Consider the following 5,996-nt stretch of genomic DNA (forward strand, 5'->3'; position numbering starts at 1 on the left):
GCCCGGCCGCGAGCGCCCCGCCGCCTCCTCGCCTCCGTCGCGCCTCGCCCCGGGGCGGATCCGGCGAGATCCGCCCGGGATCACCCCGTCCCCGCCTCCGCCGACCTTCTCCGGTGACGAACTCCGGCGAGATCCGCGGCGGTTGACTTTTCCTCGAGGTCCAAAAATCGTCTAAGTCCCTAAGTTTTTGTCATTTTCATGCCATGTTCAACCTGCTGTATCTCTGTGCATGTAGCTCAGTTTCGTGCGTGTAATATGTCAAATCGTTCGTCTCAATGAGTACATCATTTCGTTCCATTGCATCATAGTCATTTGAGGTCATCTTGATGACTGAATCATTGTTGTATAAGTGCTTCATAATGTTTTCTGCTGTCTGTTAACAGAACGAGCTCTTTTGTCATTTTTGCCATGATTGATGTGTGCATCCTATGAGGTTGATGTCTACATGTGTTTTGAACTATGCTATGTCTTCTTTACAGAGGTGCTTACCATGTATTTTTGTGATCAATGTGGTGACTAGCACAAGCATGCAAACTAGGCATCGTGATGTTGCTGATTTTAGTCCCTGTTCTGCTGTTATTTTGATGCCATGTAAACATGTTGCTACAGAGAGATCCATGCATATTTTGAGATACTTCAGTAAGGATGTTTTGAACATATGGTTATGTTCTATCCATTCGTGCCCTTTTTGTAATTATGGGGTAGTCTAGCATGTCATTTTCGTGCTCTACTTTTGCTTCAAAATGTTTCCTGGCAGATTGTTTACATGTTATTCAATTTGGCCAAGGTTGCTATAGTTGATCCTTGCATGCTATGGACTTGTTCTTGCCTTGGTTTGTTTTATAAACATGTCTTCTTGATGATGCTATGCTTATATTGTCATGCAATGACTTGTGGTGAGTGAATCGAGCTTGTTAAGTAGTGTACATGATGTTGCTGTTTTGCTAGGCGGAATCTGTTATTTCGTGATGCTATATAAACATATTGCTACTAATCATTCTATGCATAATATGGAGATGTTCTATAAATATGTTTTGTTCTACATGTTATCCTCTATCAATCCATGCCCCTGATTGCATTTATAGCTTGCTGTAGATTGTTCCTATCTTGCTCCAAAGTTGCTTGAAAATGTTACTGTCAGCCTGTTAACATTAAGTTCAGTTGTTAACATGATTGTTGCTAGTGATCCATGCACCATATGACCTTGCTCTTGCCATGCTTAGCTTCACAAATATGTCTTCTTACTGTTGGGTGCCTTGCCATGCCATGTATTGCCCTGTGGTGAGTTGCACAAGCTCATCTACATGCCTTCATAATTATGTTCCTGCCATGTATGAATCTGTAATATAACTTGCTATGTTTACGTGGGTGCCATCATATTTTCTGATCCTTTTTGGCTTAGGGTCACTAAGGGACTTTTGATCTATGCATTTAGTAGATTCATGCCATGCCTTTGTTTTCTATTATAAGTTCCTGTAACATGTTGTTTGATAGCTCTAAACATTGCATCGTGATGTTATTTTCTGCAAAGTCTGAAATTGTTATAACTTGCAATCTTACCATGTGTGTTTGAGCATGTTCTAGTGATTTCTGGAGATAGCTCAGTGTTCATGTTTTGTTGTGCTTTACCTGTACATCATGTACATTACTTTTGTTATTATGTTGAGATGTTGTAGCATGTTGTTTTGATGCTTGCAATATGCCTAGTCGCTGTTTTGGAACTTGTATAGAGTGTGTGTTGAACCGTTGCTCCGTTTTGAGTGTGCTATATATGAAACTTGCTTAGAATTGCATGTAGCTTCATATTATCATGTTGCATCCTTGTTTTGGTGTGTTTGCTTGATGTATGGGTGCATTTTGCATCAATGCCATGTTTAACTTGTGTTGCTCATATCTTCTAGGCAGTAGCTCCGAATTAAATGAACTTTATATGTAACTTGACTAGAATCTCGTGTAGATCATCTTGGTGCATTTTAACTTACTGTTTAACAACTTCAACTTAAGGTTTATTCAGATCTGGACCAACTTCGAAATATGCATATGAGGACTTACCGGAATTGTTATATGTTGTTCCCGGCCTCATTTAAACTTGCCTTGATGTGTTCACTACAACATGATAGAGCTTTGGTAACACAGTGTTGTGTTACTATAGGCCCAAAACAGTGTTACTAGACTACATAGTAACATGTTTTCAAATGTGTTCCATTAGGCCGTGTTACTAAGTGGTGTCCACTGTCACATATAGTAATTGTTACCGTATATCAAAAATTGTGTTACAATTAAGTTATAGTAACATGCATATTTTGTGTTACAAAACGCGTTGGTAACACATTTTTGTAACTATAGTAACACCCATAGTAACATGTTTTTGTAAACATAGAACATTGTGGTAACATGTTTTTGTAATTATAGTAACACAACTTGTAACATAATATACAAATATCATAAGACAACACTGGTAACACATTTTGTAACTATTGTAACACCATCAGTAACACTACATTAGAATGGCAACATAATTAATGTATTTTTAAAATTATTAACCACAGAAGTAGATACCCATTTTATGGAATATACATTTATTTAATAAAATTATTGTGGCTGCTCAAATAGTTAATTACTTTATTATGATGCTTGGCTTCATTAAAATGATATACACAAATTGAAAATATCAAGGTATTTATTATGAATATACAAGAGTGTAGGATACATATGCATTACAATAAATACATACCAATGTTATTGGCTAGACATCATATCATTCATATATATTTTACTATAGAGAACACATCTATGAAGAATATTACACCATAGCATTTGCATCAATTCGACCAAAGAAAAAGATCTTCTGAATGGTGTTACATTTTTCAATCTATCAATGCAAACTACAATTATTGCTAAGTAAAGTCTTCTAATTACATTTGCTTCTTCATCCAACCGAAGAACGGTTCAGCTGCAACTCCATTATGCTTCTTTTGAATCTGTAAAAGGAAAATAGACCTTACAGTTATGTGATTAAATGCACACAAATATAATTGTGGAATATGGAAGAAAAGACTCCGACTTACAAAAGCTGGAGGTTGAACAATTAAGTATCCTGAAGCAAAAGCATCACCAATTCTCTTGCAATCAGAAACTTACCTTACTAACTCCTCATTATCTAGAATAGGTTCATCTATGCACACAAGTGCAAATTTGGCACCTAACTAAATATCACCAACCTTAGTTTCTAGATGAATACTCTGAATAGTAGCATATGCAACATTTCGCTGGTTTGGATATGTTAAAGTCTTTAAAACTACTTTGGATGCAACCTATATTATGATGAATATTATTATTCAAAAACAATAATTATAGGATTTGCATGAACATTACTTCAATGGATACACATAGTCATACTTCAGGAAGGTTATCATGACCATTCACTTTCTTAGGGATACACATTCAGACTGCAAGTGGGACTAATAAAGGGATGCCCACACCTGCACGCATGTGTTAGGCGCAACGGCGGAGCAAGGAATTATACATAAGGGGGGCCGAACATTGAACAAAATTCTAAAATGCAACATGGTCTATGGAATATGTAGGATTTTTTTCAAGGAAAAAATATAGGAATTGACCATGGATATGGCAAAATAGGTACTATTTTTACTAATAAAAAGTTGATAACATAGACATATCACATAGATAGCCCGAGAGCAAAATGTTGAATTATATGACGACGAACGAACAATTACCAATCGAACTGCATAGAACTTCTGTCGTATTCAATCCATCAAAGATGATTTTTTTGGGTGCTACATTGGTGAAAATGCCAGCCAAAATTTAATTATTTATTTTGAAACAAAGCAACCAAGAGGTATCCATAAATTACAACACCAAAATTTGCCTTGTTTTCATGCTTGTGGTTGTGCTGGGCATGTGCGTGTGTATGTGCTTTCTAGTACCTAACTAAAGTACCCGCAAGATGTTTTTTAACAGTAGACATTCCATGGAAAAGTTATAAATAATATAAACATTCGATACGAGTTGTCAACAAGCGCGTTATGACTGCATAAACATATACCTGAAAACCAGTAGCCATGGTTACACTGTTACAGTGGCTTTAAGCAACATGGAATTGATATGCATAAACCCTTGAGGCATCAACACTAACCGAGCTCCCCGCAAACATTCTGTAAGAGATAAATAACTTGAGACAGAAATAGATGTACAACCAAAAGGTACAGGCTATAAGCACGTGGTAAAACCACATGTTCAACAAATTTGTAATTAAATGTAGAACCTATTTTGCACATAATGTAACCAGGATGAATACCTGGTAAAAGATGATGTTATCTTACATTTACCTAAATAAAAAAAGTAACCAGGATGGGTACTTAGTACAAGGTGGTGCTATCACCCATTTGATTATATCAAACTTGCAGATGAGATTGAGATATGAGAAATACAATAATTAAAGTGGAAACGAACAGACGAGCTTCTGCTGTATTTTCATAGTGATTATTGGGATATACTACACTAAAATGACCATACATCTACTAGAACCTTTACCACGAAAACCACTATGTACGTATTACACCTACATTCCCTGTCAGTAAAGTAGATGTTCGTGTTGCTCTTCACAATCTCTACTACCCAATCTAACGGGTCGGAGTTTGCCGAGTGGCAAAGGAGCAAAGCAAGCCTTTGCCAAGATTGAGACTGACCTGTTTAGCTGAATTAAAAAAATGCACAGGTACTCGGGTATGTATATATGTATATGTGCCAGTTTGACAGTATTCGAGTATGTACGGATATATGACGAGTATTCAGGTATGTACATCTCCACCACGGCCAAGAACACATACTACTATTATTAGCAAGAGAATCAATTAGCAGCGGGCATGTACCCACGATGCCGGCCTCGCATCATGTCTTTCCACTAGTAAACAAACAAGCAAACAGCCTGCTGGAAGGATTATGGTGGAAGCTAGCTTACATATGGATCGATTCCTCGTGGATCCTAGCAGATGACGAGGAACGGTGGCTCCTAGCGCGGGAGACGCGCACGGCCCATGCGCCCATTCTCCTCAAGCCTCTTCAATTATTCATCGCCGCCGGAAGGAGGGATGGTTGCCGACGCTCCCGGCTGGATCTACCAATGGCTCCGGCGGCTGCGCGCTCCTCATGGTCACCTCCTCGGGCCTCCTCCAGGCTCCAGCCTAGTGGTGAGGAGGAAACGGCCCCGGGTCCCAGGTGCGTGGGTGACCTACGGAGAAAGGGGCGAGCGGTGGCGGCATGAGGCCTCCAGGCTAGCGGCGGTGACTTGCGGCGGCTTCGATCGCTAGGCGTGGGTGCGAAGGGATAAGGAGACAGGGGGATAAAAGATAGGGCAGCCGCAGCCGTTCAATCTAAGCGAATCGGACAGTTACGAGGCGTGATCCGTGTGCAAGGCTACCCAACCAATCAAAACACAGGATACTCTTTTTAGTATAATATATATACTGTATTTTGCACACAATTTTATCTTTTCTCCATTTATTTTTCTTTTCTTTTCTTTCATTCATTCTCTTTTTCCTTCCTCTCTTCTAGCCCTTGCCTACTATATAGAAGACTCTCGAAACAAGCTTCTGACCCGCTTTATATATAAAGCAACAACCGAACAGAGTACACGGTGAAAAGATACAAGATGGAGAGGTAGCCCTCGTATCACGCAGGAACTACGCAAACGAAAGAGAAAATATGATAAACTGAGTACAACGACACGCTATGCACTAAACCACCTAGGCTCAGCGACAACATCCTCGGGAGGGAGAACGACGCTAAGCGTCGCCGATGTCGAGTTCGTATAGGACAAAGGTCTTCACCCGGAACCCTGCCACAACAAGGAGCACCACGACGACGTCTTTGAGAAGATAGCGTCACCGTCGTCAGCGACAAAGCGCAGAGTTTTTGCTCGGTAGCTCCCACGTACCACCCCAAGGTCTTCAGGACAAGCGAGACCAGTGGCGGTG

At 39.7% G+C, this 5,996-nt stretch overlaps 1 long non-coding RNA gene across 1 annotated transcript; it reads right to left on the bottom strand.

The window, feature by feature from the left end:
- Window positions 1-2,667: 2,667 nt before the first annotated feature.
- LOC119366143 lies at window positions 2,668-5,366 on the bottom strand. Its single transcript, XR_005175944.1, has 3 exons — window positions 4,982-5,366; window positions 4,067-4,175; window positions 2,668-2,981 (listed from the first exon to the last, which is right to left on the bottom strand). It is a non-coding gene; the product is annotated as an uncharacterized LOC119366143 (long non-coding RNA).
- Window positions 5,367-5,996: the final 630 nt, after the last annotated feature.

Source organism: Triticum dicoccoides, chromosome 2B, assembly GCF_002162155.2.
Source record: "Triticum dicoccoides isolate Atlit2015 ecotype Zavitan chromosome 2B, WEW_v2.0, whole genome shotgun sequence".
Classification (NCBI taxonomy): Eukaryota; Viridiplantae; Streptophyta; class Magnoliopsida; order Poales; family Poaceae; genus Triticum; species Triticum dicoccoides.